This window comes from Vicugna pacos, chromosome 10 (assembly GCF_048564905.1).
Source record: "Vicugna pacos chromosome 10, VicPac4, whole genome shotgun sequence".
Taxonomy (NCBI): Eukaryota; Metazoa; Chordata; class Mammalia; order Artiodactyla; family Camelidae; genus Vicugna; species Vicugna pacos.
In genome coordinates, this window is record NC_132996.1 from 52,419,521 (window position 1) to 52,436,739 (window position 17,219).

Sequence of the window (17,219 nt, forward strand, 5' to 3'; positions counted from 1 at the left end):
GATGGGTAAACTTCCACATTCTTAAACAACACCAATCAAACACAAAATGAAAGCAAAGATAACGAATACAGGGCAGCTAGAAGTACATTCAACAGTGTCTCTGTGTTATTCCTCTAGAGGTGTGCGGTCCCTGTATGAGCATCCTGCACACACTAGAGCCAGCCAGCCATTATCCCACAGCCGGCCACCTGGGGACCTAGACTGCCTCCCACTTTTTTTTAACTTTGTAATTGTGACTGTCTTCACCTAGAGGAAGGTGATTGAGGTACAGGAAATGGAGGAAGGATGGAAAGCTCTTATATCTTCATTTCACAAATCTTAGACCCAAAACTGCCGATCAGAATTGTAAGTGGTAAGTCACAATACATGCCTTTGAGCTGCTGCTTGCTGTCCAGACAAGGAGAAGGCAAGCATCCTATCAGGTTAAGAGCACCACAGGAGACACCTGTGGTAGCAGGGGTCAATGCCAGGGACATGGATTTCACATTGAGTGCTTCATGGCCGGTCTTGTGTGATGCTCTTGAACCTTTCAGGCGCTTCGCCCCAAACCACACAGCCAGGACTGCCTAAAGGGGCTTCCAGAGCCTGCCACTGTTTATGACCTCCACCCTGAACCTTTCGGTCCTGCTGACCTTGCATTCCACTTTTAGCCTTCCTGGACCTTTTGAAGTGTGAACTTTGAGGTGAATTACCCTCTTCACAGACGTGGCTCATGCTCCGACTGCCACTCTGCCCCTCTTGCCAGCTCTGGCTCCAGCCTTGCCTCCATGGCAATTTTCAAGCGTGTTTTCTTAATTAGGCTGCTCCTAGCACACCTGGCCTCTCCAGCCTCAGGATCCTCCATTCTCCCACTCCCCCATGAACGGTATAACCGGTAAGTTCCCTTTGGCCCTATAGGCGGAGCCCCAGGCTCTGAGGGTCCGAGGGGGAATGATGAGTAGTCTCTGTAGGCTGGACGGGCCGCACAGCCTCCTGGAAGACGTAGACTTGTAGGCTGGTTATGATGTGGGTAGGGAAAGGGGGGGGGGGTATTGATATTCCAGGCTGGAGCAAGAGAGGTCCTTGTTATGACTTGTTAACAGCTGTTAAAACCGTCAGTGTGAAGGAGGAGTTTAGAACTGGAGCTGCCACAGAGATTTAAGGATTATCTGTGGATTTCAGTGCTATTACTGTTCTTTACCAGAGGAGAGGGGAGGAGGGAGTTGGAATGAAGGAGAGAAAACAAAGCCTCTAGTATGGAGTGATGTCAGATTCATGGAGTTATTCTGCTCTTCTCCTCCAAACAATTTTTACATTCCTCCGCTAGACCTCATTTGAGAGTCTCATTTTGACCCCTAGCTTCAGTGCCCTTTACAGCCACGTTGTGAGCACTTGTGCCATTTAAAACGAGTTAAGAGCTAAGTAGGTGATCGTATCATCTTTCACACAGACCAGTGATTCCTGCGTCGGTTACTAGGCCCCTATGGTTCATCTAACCCCATTTCCAAAGCCTGGTCTCTCAGTTGCCACCCGAGCGCCTTTTCCTGCCAGGCTCTGAGCACTGTCAGAAATCAGACTTAGGTCATAGCAGCAACAGTGACAAAACGGTGATTCTGTGTGGTAAAGACTGTGTTAACTAACCTTATTGTGGTAAACATTTCACAATATACACATGTATCAAAGCACATTGTATACCTTAAACTTAGTGTTACATGTCAATGATATCTCAGTAAAGCTGGTGAAATAAAAAAGAAATCAGACTTCAGAGAGATAGGAGAAGCAGTTTGAGAAAAAAATAGAGCTTTCTCTTTCCAGCTGAACATAAAACAAGTAGTTCCATAGGCTTTTCTTAAACTCTTACATACAAATTTATCTTCTTCTTTTTGACTTCTTTCTTCTATCTTGTATATATTTCAGGCAAGGGCCCTTTTTAAAAATAGTTTTTAGAGAGGAGTGGCTTTCTTGTCTCACAGCAAATGTTTTTTTAATTTAAAAACAATCTCCAAAGGAATTCTCTCATCTCTTCCCCAAAGTGGTTAGCAGAAATATTAATTTTGTTGTCATTCCATCCCTCCCACCCCTCTGTGCTGAGTGAGGACTGTGTAGAGTGTTTTAAGTAGTGAGTGGGTAGGTGGGTGGGGAAGGCAAAAGATCTGTACACTGTTTGTTAACCTCTAATGCTGGTGTAGAAGAGCCATCTGAGACACTTACTGTCCAGCATAAAATTTACTTCCAGCTGGGACTCAGAATGTGGAGCCTGAGAGAGCATCTAATTCAGGTCAGAAAAAGGGAAGAGCACCATGTGTAGTGAAAGTCTGGCCATCCAGGCACTGTCTTGCACACCATTTCATGAGAGGAGTGGCCTCGTAACGATCACTTGCCACATGCCATTGCCTTTATGTTCATAAAGAGCCTGTGAGCCATCCACGCTGTTTCACCACTGAGGAAACCGAGGCTGGCGGAGCAAGTTTTTCCCAGGAGGACCTAGGTAATAAGTGGAAGGACTGGATTCGAACCTTGGTTTCTCTGTGCTCTTCTTGCTCCTCTCAGTTGTAAAGCCAGGGCTGAGAGGCTGACAGCTGGGAAACATCTAGATTGCTGACAGGTGCCCTCAACTTTGCAGCCTAGAGGGTAACTGAGCCTTTCGATACTAGGGAACATTCCTCTGGTACCTGGTGGGGTGTTTGGATTGTCTGCTCTGCTGGGCCCTGTAATTGGGCCAGTGGGGAACTCTTTCCAGGTATCATAAATAAATCTTATGACATCTGATCTGTGTTGAGACTGAGCCATAAACAAGTTCTTCTGCAAGTAAGTGAAACAGGTCTGAAGTGGTAGGATTATGTCATTTCAGTCGCAGCAGAGCTGGCTTCAGGAAAACCTAAGAGGAGGCAGAATGTGTCTTTAGTAATCTTTATCTGCTTCCTTCAGCATCCTGTACTTATACCCTAGTCCCAGCTCTTTAAAAAGTATCATTTCTTTTTCCCCAGCAAAACTTCACCAGCCATCTCGTCCCATCAGCCTCTAAGATGACAGCTGTCTCACCCAGAAACTCATCTGTGCTCAAGTGGTTTGTGGGGATCCCATGGCCCACTCTTGTCTTGTAATATCTACTGATTTTTAACTCTAGAGGCTCAGCCCAAAGTGCCGTACCTTAGACTAAAGGAATGTCTTTGATAAAGTCTTTAGACTTAATGGCTTATAGGGAGATCTTTTGGATGTGACAAAGGCCGTGGCTGCTTTTTACATGATGTCATGTTGGGTATCTGTTACTTCCTCCAGTGCCAAGGGCAGCCCTTTGATTCAGAGCAGTGGGCTTTGTTCAGGCTTGAGATTGAGCAGTTATTAGCTAAAGGACGTAGACCCGTAATATTCAGTTCCTCTTTTCTCACTTTACTTTGGCACTCCTGTTTGGTGTGTTCACGTGTTTTGGGTCATCTTCCTCTCTTCTGGCTAGGCTAGTGTGCTCTCTCATCTGACAGCACTGACTTGGAATCCAGGGAGAGCCTCTGGTAAGATTGGCTGAATGCGTATTGGATGTGATGTTCATCTCCTCGGCTGTCTGCATCAAGCAGCATTCCTCCAAGTAGGGGCAGATTCCTACAGTCCAGACCTGTTGGCTGTAACATAAGCCTTTGGAATATTGGGGGCGGGGATGGCTTCCTTAATTTCTTCTCCATTTCCTGGGGAGACTCATAACAAGAGGGTTTACTGCAAGGGCAGGAATAGAACAGCTGGGAACCAACCTCTAACTGAATGGTTCACTTTCACAAACATCTCCTCCTCAGTTACACTCATCTCAAAGAAGATGTGCTGGCAGAGATGCCTCAATTATTAACTCAGCACTGGAAACCTTGTAGTTTCCTGTTTCCTTATTACAGAGTCCTCTCACTGTCCTTGGCATGGGCTTTAGACTCTTGTACAAGTGAGTCTGGCTTTGGCAAAGAGGGAGTCCCTGGCTCTGCTTGGGAGCAAGCGTCCATTCATTCCAGACCCCCAGCATATACACTGACACCTGCGTTCCTCTTCCAGGCTGAGTCTCAGACTTGTGCTGGTGATACAGTCACATGTGAGCAGCCTGAAGCCTGCCTCCCCATCCCCACCACGGGATTTATATCTAGTTACCACTGGGTGTTTGGTTCTTTCCCCCAAAACATCTGTTTGTGCTGCCTTGGGGAGTGTCGCACAGAACTCAGGCTGAGTATTTTCATCTAGCTGTCATTCACGCTTTGGCATGTTAGCAGTGCAGTAGACGCCATATGGAGCCCTGGCATGCTCGTCGTCTCCTGATCTTGCCCATCCACGTCCCCTACCCCATCTTAGGAGACGCCTGAAGCATGGCCCATGAAGATGAGCCCGGGGAGCTGCTGCTGAGCTCCTTTTTCTCTCAGTGTACCCGCTCACACTTGATCTCTAGCCATTCTGAATTGTTCGCAGCTCCCTGAACATGCCAGGCCGTTTTGCATCTTCAAGGATTTTTTCAAACTGTTCCTTCCACTTGGCATGCCCTTCTTCTGGCCCAATAGTCGTCCTGGAAAATATCAATCCATCTGTCAACATTGTGTCTTTTCTGACTCTAGAGGTGGAGTGTGTACCACTTCTTCCTCTTGTCATTGCACACAGGCTACTTTCTCTGCCAGACTGAGCTCCTGTCTGATTCCCCTCTGTGTGCCCATCACTGGCGAGGAGTCAGGGCTCAGCTGTGAGGTGGAGGAGAAGGAACTGACCTCGGGGTGAAGTATAGAAGAACAGCTGGGTTTGGGGTGCGTGCTCATTACTTTTTAGTAAGCGTGCTACATGTTTTACATCCATTCTCTCCTTGAACACTCGTATCAGCTCTAAGGGGTAGATCCTAATACTGCCCCTTCCTGAGTTGCCCCCCAGCACACAGGCACCCATCATTCTCTGTCTCAGCATCCTGCATTATTTTCCTCATAGTACTTTCCACTGTCTGAAGTTATGTATTTGTTTATATTAGTTGTCTCCTTCACTAGAAAGTAAGCTTCATGAGAACAGGACTTTGACAGTCTTGTTCACTACCATAATGCCAGCACCGACTACAGTGCCTAATATAGTGAATGCTCACTGAATATTTGTCCACTGAAAGAGTGGATGAATGAACGACTCCGTTTAATAGATAAGGAGACTGAGACTAGGAGAGGTTAAATAGCTTTGCCAAAGTCACAGGCTCAGAAGGGCTTGGCTGGGAATTCTGGTCCTACTCCAAAGTGGGCGATCCTAACATCCTATACTACCTCCTTTAGACATTCTCCTAGTGCTCCTAGGAGAGAGGTCGGCTTTCCTGCTGGACCTGCCTTGAAGGTTAGCCTTCCCCCCTCTCACTTCACTAGCTAAATCCCTTCTCCTTGGCCAGGGTGAACTGTGAGAGATATTGTCTGCCAGCCACCAGTTGCGTCCAAAGTGCCAGGCATGTTGTTAAACACCGGGGATAAAACAGTGAACGAGGAACGGATTCAGCCTGCCAGGAGTTCAAGTGGCAAAGACTGACATTTACAGTGCAGCTGTACTGTGGCGCACTGAGTCCCTGATCACGTGGAGACTGCAAGGGCAGAGCAGGCATCTAGCCAGACCACCTTCATCCCTGGTTCCCTGAAGGCAGACAGGGAGACATTAGCTCAGCTTAACTCCAGTTGTCTTCTCTTGTAGGGTGGAGTGAAAAATCAGCTGAGAGCTTGAAAGATATTTTTTGTGCAACTTCATTAAAACAGTGAGACCTGGGTGCCTTTCTCCTCAGGACAGATGGGACTGAAATTGAAACCAATGTCCGACCCAGAGAGACTCTGTCCTGAGTCCAGGGAATGGTGTCTTGGTGGCAGGCCCTTTCACATGACTGTTTGCTGGAGCTCACAGAACCAAGGCGCGAGTCTGAGGGGAATGGCTAACTTGCAGCCAGGTTGCTAGAGGGAAGTCGCAGACTGGCTGTAGTTGAAAAAACTGGAAACACCTGACTACAACTTTTTGAAAGAGATACTGTGATATCCTGTAGCAGGAAGGTAGTTTTCTAGTAATTGGTTTAGAGTTTGAGTCTGTCGAGACCTTGGAAAAATCTTTAGTGATGAGCAGAGGTTACCACCTATGCTACTGGAAGTGAGACATTACCAGTAACCTCCTGGATAAATGCAGCCAAGCTGCCCTCACTCAGCACTGAGTCCCCCGTCCATGGTTATAAACAGGGGCCAGGCCCTGCTTGTCGTTCCAGCTCTGCCGGCTGTGGGACTTGGGATGCGTGTCATTTCTCTGCTTCTCACTCTTCTCATCTGTAAAATGGAGTGGAAATGCTATTACACAGGGTTATATTATGAAAACTGAATGTGAAAATGTCAGTGAAGTGATTAGTTCCGTGCCAGGCAAGTAATAGTAGTATCCGTTTGGTGAGTACTTACAGATAGCATTATCCTCATCTTACAGATGTGGAAGCTTCAGTTGAAAGAGGATTTCACTCAAGGGCCTGCTGCTGATGTATGCTGGAATGAGGTTTAAAGCCGTGTCCCTGATTCATAGTTGTGTGCTTTTCCACTCTGGCACGACCACCACAGTAACCACGCCCGCTCGCATATCTGGAGCCACACGTCCACTGACATTTCATCTGCGGGAAGGAGAGGAGCAGCGAGTCAGCATCCCTTTATTCCTTCCTGGCCTGGACGACTCTCTCCCTCCGTAGACCACTAGGGTGAGGGGTGAAGGTTGGAGTCTTGGAATCCAGGCCTACCCTGAGTACAGCTCACCGCTGGATTGTAGGGGGCTGGAAGTTGCCAAACGTGCAGCTGTTTTATAAGGAAGATGAGAACATTTCCTCTTGGAGGTGAATTGGTTCTTCAAGTTTCCTTGCTTGGGGAGGGCTGAACATGACCTTGCTTCTGCTTTGTCCTCAGTGACACTTGTCCATCAGACACAGTCTTACTTTAGCAAAAAGGCTTAGTCATTTGTAAGAGTAATCATTTATGATACAGCATTTTAATCCGTACCAGGTGCCCCCAGTGGTTATATGTGCCTGGTGATGGAAGTGACAGTTAGGAAAGAAATGGAGCCTGGGCTCACCTGTAGAGTAAGCTGTCCGTGAGATTCTGCAGTATCTCTAAGACCAGCAAGTTGCCCACAGTTTGCCTGGGAAGACTTGGGATGTTTCTAGAGCAATAATTCTTCATGGGGTTGTTTTGATCACTCACCTGTTCATTCATTTGGAAGAACAGTGTTGAGGATTCACTGGTGCCAGGCACATTATCAGGTACTGATGACATAGCAGGGAACTAAACAGTTAAGCACTCTTACATCTCAAAACAATTTTAGGCAGTGATCAGTGCTGTGAAGACCATACACAATCTAATGTAATAGTACAGGAGTGAGGTGGCTACTCTAGATTGCTTGGTCGGGGAAAGCCTCAGAGAAGGTAACATTGGAGCTGAGATCTAAATGTTAGGAGCCAGTCATCCCAAGCCATGAGAGGGAGAGCTGTTGAGGTGTAACAGCAAATGCGAAAGCCTTAAGGCAGGAATAAATTCTGCTTACTTGAGGGGCAGAGAGAAAGCCAGTGTGGCTGGCAAGTGGCATGAAATGGGGTAGAGACGGAGGCAGGGGCCAAATCATGTAGGGATTTGTGGGCCATTGGCCTTATTCTAAGGCTCTAGAAAGCGACTGAAGGATTTTTAAGCAGGGCAGTGGCATAATCTGTTGCACATTTTAAAAATATTACTCCGAATGCAAACCTACACAGTAGTGAAGTTAAGTATAGAAGTAGGAAAACCAGTCAAAAGGTAACTGCAGCAGTTCAAGCAAGAGATGGCGGTGGCAGTGGAGAAGAGGAACAGCCAGACGTGGGGTAGAAGTGTGGTGGGAGTGGGCAGAACTTGCGGCGGACCCAGCTGGATTGGGGATGGTGCTTCTAGGCTTTTGCACACAGTGGTTGGCACGTGTAAAGCACTCAGTAAATTACAGCTGTTGACTTACTGTTATTAGCCAACGGCCTGTTATCAAACACCAAGAGGACAGGCTTGAGAAGCAATCTTGAACCCTTTCAAATGACAGAAAGATGCCTACGGTGCATGTGTGCCAACAGTGTTAGCTCTTCTCTTCTGTTAATAAATGGCATTCCGAGAGAAAATGGGGCTTGCAGGTATGATGGTGTATTCAGGAACCAGAAACTCTGACTTCCAGTTAATCTCACTGCCATCAACATCAACTTAGCTTCTCTTAGCCTTGATTTCTTCACCTATAACTATAAAAGGTGTTGAGCATTTTCTGGGTGCCAGGTACCATGCCAAGCTCTTTCTCTATATATTCGGCACTTTCTCTATATATTGATCCTCATTTAATCCTCCCAACAACTCTTCCAGGTAGGTACTAAGTTGTCCTCCATTTCTAGCTCAGAACACTGGATTCAAAATCCCACAGCTAGTAAGTGGCAAGGCTGTGACTCAAACCTAGGTGTTTCTAACTCTTAAATCCACATTCATAACCGTCTGTGATACGAGAAGTAGGTTTTGAGAGTTGGTGTGCTTCCAGTTTCCGACTGTCTGCAACTTCCAGACCTCAATTTAAGGTCATGGTGGGACTCAGAACTACTGAGAACTAATATGGGATACTTAAAAAAAAAAGCCTCCTATATATACAGAGATTAGAGATTAGTGTCAAGAGTGTATTTATTTATTGATCCTTTCTCCTCTTCCTTTGGTAAGATACAGCAGCTGAGGCAACAGGAAATTTGAAGTCCAGCATTTTATTAAATCTTATGTTTAAGATTTCTGTGGAAGGAAACTGCTTGAGAGAGATTTGGTTTCCATTATTCACTTGCCAAGAAAAGATGAGGAAACTGGGTCGGGTGGATTTCCTGAAGGTGCAGGAAGCAGGGAAGGTAAACCCTTGGGCTATTTTCTGCATCTAACCTCCCAACCCCCTGGAGTTGCCTGAGCCCTACTAGAGTTTGGGAAAGGTTCTGGTTCAGCCCTCACCACAGGAGGTCGTCAGTTCTGTGAAAGCCAGCAGCACTAGGGGAGGGGAGGGAGGTTGAGGAAGGCCAGCAGAAAGGCAGAGAAAAGGGAAAGCTTACAGCTCCCATGGCATTTTCCTCTTGAAGTTCAGCAGTAAACCGAGTAATGTCATAGAAGTTATTTCATTGAGGAAAAAAACACAGTCACACACACACACACACAATCTTATACCCACAGACACTTTGAAACTGCCTTGTATTGGCCAAGGGTGTGGGAAAAATGGGCATTCTCACCTATTTGAGTAACGATTGTAAATCAGTACAAGATGATTTCTGGAAGGCAGTTTAACAATAATATATAAAATACTTTTATAAATATATATCCTTTGCTTGTTGGAGAAATATCTGATTCTAGGATTAGGGCAGGAAATATACAAGATGAGCCTAGAGCATTTTGTAGTGCCAGAAAGTAAGGAGGTGCTCCCCCAAAACCTCAAAACAAACCTTACATTGATGGGGTGTGTCGGGGCAGCAGGCCCTGACTTAAAGGGCTCCCAAAGGCCAAAGCTGAACAATTTGAGCAACAAAATAAATAAAGCAGTATGGGATTATAACCCAAAGTGTAAAAATAAACATCCATGAGTCCATATGATATAAATAAAGGATTAAATAAATGAATGAATGAAAGAGAAAAGACAAATCTCTTGTTGAGAAGAATTTCAAATAATTTATGTAGATACTACACCTTCAAGGATGGGGAACACAACTCCTCACCCCTTAGGTGTGGTTGCCCATCGTGACTTCCTTCCAAAGATACAGTATGTGAAGGAGGAAAAAGAGTAACTTTACAGTGGAAGAACCTTCACAAACATAACCTCAGCCAGGTGGTCGAGGTCAGCATCCACAATCCAAGTCATATCAACGGTGTGTACCCTTGACGGGGTGCGATGAGCACAGCGCTTGGGTTCTGTAGTTTTCCTTCTCAAGGCCTGTAACCATGCCCAAATTGTGAAAAACACCGGACAACTTCCAGGTGAGAGACATTCCACAAAATAACCTGACCAGTACTCCTCAAAACTGTCAAGGTCATCAAAAACAAAGTCTGAGAAGCCGCACAGCCAAGAGGAGACGAAGGAGACATAATGACTAAACGTAATGTGGTGTGTTGGGTGAAATCTGGAGCAGAAAAGGACATCAGGGGAAAAGCTAAAGAATCATAGAATGCAGACTTCAGTTAATATTATTGTACCAGTATTGATTTATTGCAATAAATGTACTATACTAATGTAAGATGTTATAACAGAGCAAACTAGATACTAGAACCCTCTGTACTTAATCTTTGTAATTTTTCTATAAATCTAAACCTGTTCTAAAAAAAATAAGATTTTTTAAAAATTGCCCTTTGACCCAGAGATTTCCCTTCTGGGAATTTTCTATTCAGAAATAATTAAGAATGACCCTGCAGATTCATCCACATGGATATGTGTCACAGAGTTATAAGTAATAGTGAAAACATAGAAATAATTTGTGTCCAGTGTTAAGTATGATAAATCCATACAATTTAACCATGAATCATAGTCTTATAGAAATACATTTCTTGATAAGGGAATGTATTCATGATTGCTGTTGAATGAGAAAAGTGGATTATGAAAGAGGTTGTGAAGTATATATTTTTACTTCTGCATAGGAGGGATGTAGTTGAATATATTTCAATGTGTTAATGGTGATTATCACCAGTGGTTAACACTATGGGGTTTTTTCTTTTTATAGAAGCAATACTTGTTTCTTACAGAAAATACAGATCAGCAAAAAAGAAAAAGTTACTTTCTGAATTAAAAAAAAGAAGGCTGAAAATGATTTCATTGTAAATCCAGCAGCAGCAGTAGCAGAAGATTCAGTCCTAAAGAAGAGAGCGCTGAGAGCAGATGGGACACTGGCAGGCTAACAAGCCTCCCGTTAACTTCTGTTCGAGTGTCTCCCTGTAGAAGGGCACTGCCTGAACAGGCCTGCTGGCGCCTTTCCATCCTCCACAGAAACAGGGCGCTACCCACACCGCCCCTGTGGAGTGCAGCGAGGGAGGCCACCTATGCAGACGGTAAACAGGTTGCAAGGTGCATGGAGATCAAACTTAGGCCTGTGGTCAGTGTGGACCTGCAGCCACGCTGGACACCCAGGCCTCTCTCAGAGGTGCCTACGTAGGTCTAACAGCGGCAGAGGCAGCTAAACCCAGTGTCTGTTTCCTTCTCCTTCTCCTTTTATCTGGCACTTTTTCATCTTAAAGAACTTCCCTGTACCTTCCAACTCATTACAACAACGTACCTTGGAGGTAGGTATTATTTACCTATTTTGTAGGTAAAAAATTGAGCCTCAGAGATCTTAAATGGCTGTCACGTATCATGTGGGTAACCAGGAGTCAGAAGATCAAGTTTACATCTCTCCTTTTAGACGAGCTTCACATCTGAGGGTTCTGGAGTCTGTATAATTTAGATTTACCATTTATAAGCTGTGTACCTTCAGCAAGTCATGTAGTTTCTCTTGGCCTCAATGTTCTCATCTGTAGGATGGAGGTAGTAATACCTATCCTAAAGCTACTTTAGGGTTTAGTGAGATTGTGCATTTAAATTGCTTAACACAATGCGTGGAACATCAAGTCAGCCATCTGACTTGCTGAACGGGAGACAGTCCATGGGAAGAAGTATAATGTGAGCTAGGGGGAGGAGAGCCCTTCTCCCAGTTTCCCATGATTTGCAAAGGAAGATGCAGCAAGGCTGGTGCCACCTTAGACTTCAAGAACCATGATGAATTGAGAAATCTCGGGGCTCTTGGCCATACCAGAGTTTACTGTATGAGGGTCCGTACTAGGTACTAGTCAAACAGTACGATTCATCAACCTGGCCTGTGGGCCCCACCAGAAAGAGGTCAAAGAACTTGGAATGTTGAGGTCAGCCTTCAGATTGAGTTGGAGAGGAATGGGGAAGGAGAGGCACACAGGAAGCAAGAGAGAGAAAATGGTATAAACTAGAGCTAATTCACTAGCTCAGCAAATGTGTGAGTCAGAAAGGAGCTTAGCTTTTGTATTTCCTTAAATTTCACTTGCAATGCAAAGCATCCTAATTTCCTAGTTGACGAAACTGGGTCTCAGAGTCACACAGCAAAGCTAGGACTAGAGATCAGAAGTCCTCTCATGTTTTTCTCAGTTAACCCACGATAAAACTGAAGACATTTAACCTTATTTTGTATCTGTATCTTTTTTAAATTTATACTTAAGTCTATGAAAACTAATTTATATTAGCTCCACAGGTAGCAGCTAAATATCTAAGTTTGGATTCCTTACAGCCCAGTAACCCCTCACTTTCAGTCGAAGCTGCTGGGACAGGTGATGTGGGAGACAGAAGTGGCAGTTCTGCCCTGTTGAGTGGAGGAGTGTTTCGGTATTTGGCCCATCCCCCAAGCTGGGCTGATCACATACCCTTACTGAAGCTGGGCAGCCACAGCTCTGATGGTGAATGGAGACTTTCCAATTAGTTCTTTATACAGTACTTGCACGGCTTCACTTTTGGAGACTACTCCATCTATCTTTTCGAATCTCAACTGAATCTAGGCTTCCTCCCATGTTGATACTTCTTAATTTCTCCATCCTCTTGAGTGAAAAATCCCTTTATAGCAATAATTAATAAGTAGCCAAGGATTCAGCAGTAGGAGTAATGCCAATCAAATTAAGTTGTATTATATTCTCAGGAAAATAAACTATATAACTTGGGAGAGCAGAGGACCTACCACCTCATTTAACTTCCACTCATAAGCCTCCATCTCTGGGGACAGAAGCCGAAAAACTGAGCTACCAATCCATGTGGACTGTCTAAAACTTGTCAGGCAGTGAAATGCTTCTTGATCATAATAACTTTATCAGCAGGTGTTTAGGGGCTGAATATGATGGGCCTTGAGGCATGCCTTGAACAGCTGTTCAGTTTCACAGGCACCACTAGACAAAAAGGATGTTCCTGAGGCCATGTGCCCACCTGACAGAGGGGTCACAGCAGTCTGCTGGCTGGGCTCCCAGTCCCATTCTGTCACCTAGACCCCTGTCCCCAGCCAGGGAACTGTTAAATGTCACACCTCTCTCCCATCACAGTTTAGGGACTCTCAGTTCCTTTAGCTGAACTTTTTGTTCTTACACCCCCTAAAATAATTTAGAAAAGATTATATGCCTCCTTGCCCATTTTTAAGTTAACTCCTGAAATCATATATCAAGTTTAGATAGTTGGAAAGGGTGTGATTTTTGACATACTATACAATATGAGCTTTATATACATTTCTGTCAAAACTTTGGCACTACAGATTTAGCTTATTAAATTTGCAGGCAAGATTTACTATATAATTTTGTTGGCAGAGGTGGTTTATATGGTCAAACCATCCAGCCAGATCAGTCTTGCTGCCTGTCAGATCCACATCTGATTACATATTTTCAATTAAATATATTAGTATACACTTCGTGACAACCACCTCACTTCTGAATATAAATTCTTAGATCTATGGAGAGACAGATAAGGGCACACAACTTTGCCAAGAGTTTATTACCTGCATGAAATAAGGGATTATATCCTTTACTCTTTCTTACCCTGCTCTCTTAGGACTCCTCTCAGAAGTAAGGAGTTCTAAAATTGTCCCGTGGTGAGGTTCAGGAGGATGAGGGGTATGTATTTCTCTTCTGAAGTGGGAGTAAGGTGGTTGTAAAAGTGAGAGGGGCTGAGGAGAGAACCTGTAGATCACAGACACGTTCTAGGAAAGGTCAGTTTTAGGAAGGAGTATGTATAGAAGGTAAGGATCTGAACATTTATTTCCTTTGAATCAACGATGACCAAATACCTCCTGGACAGCCGTTAGGTACCACAAAGCTATGTGTACCCCAGTTTTAAAAGCACTGCTTTTAGACAAAAGAGCACTTTCAAACTAGATCAGCCTGTGACTGAGGCCAGTTAGCTGGGCTTCACTCAGTATCTGTCCTCACCAGTGTCGGCAGGAACTGCCTTTTCTAGAGACTTGTCAAGTAGGAGGGTCAGAATCATGGAACTCAGCCTTTCTTTCTATTCAGTATCTGTATGTCATTAAGTCTGAAGTTGTCATTAGAAAAAAAAAAAAACCTCTCCAAGCAAGCAAAGAAGGGCACTGTTGTGCTCCAGAAATTTAAGGACATTTTGGGACAGGAGCTCACTTGCTCTGGAGCGTAACATTTCAGATGCCAGAAGAGCAACATTGAAGGAAAGTTAGGAGGAGGCAAGTGTAGATTCTGGAAAAGAAGGAAATCAGGTGGAAGAAGGGAGCCAACATTTTTAAGCATTTATATTGCATAAAATACATAAAACTTTCATTATAACGTTGTAAGGTATACAGTGTTACTGTGAGGAAACTGAGACTCAGAGAGGTTGAGCAACTCACCTAAGGTCCCACAGCTCATTAGTGCCAGAGCAGGGATTTGAACCTAGTTTACTTTGGTGACTTCAAAGCCATTATATAATGCTGCTTCTGTCATGGTAAATACCCACTAGAGAATTGGCTGTCTATCTAATACCCTTAGTTTATTCTCAAAACAGCAGTAACAAAACAGACACTTTTAAAATTTCAATACCTTATAATTATAACTCCAATTATAAATCTGAGCGTGAATGGTCGATGTTTCAGAGGATGGTAAGTGGCTGAGGTAGAAGGCTGTGTTACTTCTCTTAGAGAAAGTAAAGACTCCTATTGACTAGTTAAGATAAAATCTTATTTACACAGACTAGCTTATATACAGAGTCAAGAAAGAGCATTCAGGAGATGCTATCTCACACTAATTACACTGTGTGACCTCCAGGAGAGACCACACACAAGGTGAACAAAGCTCTATGTTCCAGATTCAGTTACTCGTTTTTCTTCTTCATTGTGAAAAACAGGTTATTAATTATGAAAATGAATGTTTTATTTGAAGCTGCTATTCTGGACAGAAATAACTTTCCATCTCCCTTCTTCCCCCATCCCTCACCTACTAGGCTGTAAAGTCCAGGAGGACAGCTTGTGTGATTTCATCTTACTCATTGTTGTGCTTACTTTCATGCCTGACAGAGTAGATGGTCAGATTAACCAGTGATATGCCAGGATCCCAAGGTCTCATGCTTTTAAACTATGAGGGAAGAGCTATATTGTTCAGCCCAAGAACAGATCTCTTTTAGGGTAATGAGAAAAGATTTCATCAGGCAGGGCTTCTGATCTCTTCCCCAAGTCAACTCTACAAGTCTTATAGTAAGGGACCTGGCAACTCAAAAGAATTTAGTTCATCTATAATTTCATTATACTCAATTTTGGGGGTTGTTAACCTCTTTGTGAATATGATGAAAATTATGGCCTCTCTCAGACAAAGGCAGCACAGACAGAACTTTTGTATACAGTTTCAGTAGGTCCATGAACCCTTTAACTATGCACGTCAAGTTAAGAATGCTAAAGAGTGAACCGCAGTTTAAGGAGAGGGCACATGCCTATGCTAGACCTCTCATATTTGAGGGAAAATTGACAAAGAACACTGAGCTTGCTTTGGATGTAATACCAAAGGGGAGACTGTGGCGCCAGTTCCAGCTGTGCCTTGATTCTGGTGAGACACTTTCATGAAAGACTCTTTGTTCCCTTTGGGACAGATGCCACCAAACAGTGTTCCTTAATGAAGGTCCACTGTCCAGCCCTTCCTAATACTCACCCTTCATCCCATGATTAGACAATAGGCAGGAAAATGGAATGGAAAAGGGCAGAGTTTGGAGAGTGAAGGTTTCTGAGTTGGTTCTTTTGGCTCCTAGAGTACACTTACCTAAATTTCAGGCTCTGTGTTTCGAAATGTTTCCACCCTTAGCAGAATTAGTCCATGTTTGTTTCCTAGAATATTTGCCCTTAAAGTCTTTCCCAAATGGATGTGAAAAGGCAGAGACTTTATGTACACAGATAATCCCTCATGAGATAAAAAGTTTCTAGGTCATAGCTGGGAGCTCCTTTCCTCTTCCCTAGCTCCTGTCTCTACCAGAGGAGGGAGAGCGTCCCTCCCTCCCTTCCACACACCCCGGCTTTGTCCACACTAAACTGATCCTTAAGTTTTAAGGAAACAGAGCTCACTATGTGACTGAGGATTTTACATCTCTCAGAGCTTCACTTTCTCCATCTACCAAATGGGGATAATAGAAATCGTAAGAGTCTCCACGTGCTAGGCTTTCTCTGAGGAGCATTAGAAGGAGTGGATGGGGCGCCCTCAGCCCAGTGCCCCGGCACAGGGTAAGCACACAGGCAAGTTGGGTCTTCTTATTGGTCCAAGGACAGTAGCCTCTAGAAGTGGTAGAGGAGGAGAAACCTGGCAAGTTTGCTACTTTTGTCCTTCTGGGTGTCCTTCTGAGTCTGTCTGGCCCTACCTTTTTCTTGCCCTAGTTCCTATATTGACAATGTTCTTTCCTAGAACCATGCTAGGGAGGCTCCAATTCTAAGCAGCTGAGGTTGGAGCCATGATTCTGGGACTCACAGCTCATTTTTTTCACCACTGAAATATCACTGACATCTAGGATACCCTGGTCAAAGCAGTAATGACTGACTATTCCTTTTAAATCCTTCCCCCTTTGTTCTTATTTCTCACTCCTTTTTTTAAAACAACTATTTACTGAACACTTCTGTATATTCCCATATTAGTGCTAGATAAACAGTAGTTAATAAAATAGACAGGATTGCTACTCTTTTATGCCCTGGTAGGGCGTGGAAGGGAGAGTAAATAGCAAACTAATGATTCACTGGGTATGATAAGGACTGTGAGAGAAATAGATGGAGACAGAGAACAAGCAGGGATCGGACTAGAGTGCCTTCTCCGAAGAGGTGACGTGAAACCAGCAGCAGTCCCTGTGGCGTGAATTGAAACCTTGGTTTTATTCCTAGTGAGAAGTGCCATTGGGTATGCAGAATGATAGCTTCTTTTTGTTTTTCTCTTCTAACAATAGGTGACTTTAAGGTTTAGCGGAAGTCAAACTTTTGATTTTTACCAGCAATTTATTTTTTCAAGCTAAAAAACATCATGACCCTCACCTGCTCCTTTAAATAGCTATTCACATACTGTGCATTTTATATACATTATCCTGTTTATTCCTCCAATAACCCAAGAAAGTAGGTTTTATTATCATCATTATCTCTGCAGTCAGAGAAATCAGAATGTAGAGAGGTTAAGTAACTTGCCTCTGGCCACAGTGCCCAGCAGTGGTAGGGTCAGGGCTGGAATCCAGGTAAGTCTGGCAACAGAGCCTGTGCC

General features: G+C 44.2%; 1 protein-coding gene across 5 annotated transcripts in view; it reads left to right on the forward strand.

The window, feature by feature from the left end:
* The window catches only part of TRIM44 (tripartite motif containing 44), a 97,116-nt gene that overhangs the window by 67,301 nt on the left and 12,596 nt on the right, over positions 1-17,219 (forward strand). The gene's annotated exons all lie outside the window — the stretch shown is intronic.